Source organism: Octopus bimaculoides, chromosome 4 (assembly GCF_001194135.2).
Source record: "Octopus bimaculoides isolate UCB-OBI-ISO-001 chromosome 4, ASM119413v2, whole genome shotgun sequence".
Taxonomy (NCBI): Eukaryota; Metazoa; Mollusca; class Cephalopoda; order Octopoda; family Octopodidae; genus Octopus; species Octopus bimaculoides.
In genome coordinates, this window is record NC_068984.1 from 136,406,000 (window position 1) to 136,406,745 (window position 746).

The following is a 746-nucleotide window of genomic DNA, read 5'->3' on the forward strand; positions in this document are numbered from 1 at the left end:
ATTTTTACGCGCACACACATGCGTACAACCCCATTCTCACATACTTTCACTATTCACATGTTGAGCAAAAATATCAAGCATATATACGTACACACACACACTCTCACACATACATACATATATATATATATTATATATATACCCAGACACACACACAAACACACAGAGGGAGAGAGAGAGAGAGAGAGAGAGCGAGAGATACTTTGGTAGCTATAGAGATGTTGACAAATAAATATATACATACATTCATACATATGTATGTATGTATATAATGATAATCTATACGTGTATGTTTATATACATACATTAACGTGTGCGTACAAGCATGCGTGCGAGTGTGTATGTGTGCGTGTGAGTGTGGGTATGTGTGTTTCTGTGTGTGTGTGTGTGTGTGTGTGTGTGTGCGTGTGTGTGTGTGTGCGTGTGTGCGTGTGTGTGTGTCTGTAAACATATACATAGGAATACAAACTATGGAAGGGTCACTTGACTCCGTCTAATTGTTCAGCTTATTTCGTCAGGCCCTGCACTGGCTTATTGATGGAGAGGCAAAAAGAAAAAAAAAACACCAACACACATGAAATAGGCTGGTTGTTTTGCTTTTGCTGTTACTTCTCAACGCTTTGTTAAATATACAACAAAAGTATACAATGCCACATCAAAACATGTTATGCAAATATTAATTCTACACATACACGCGCACAAACGCAGACACATATGCATATACATGTATATATATATATATATAT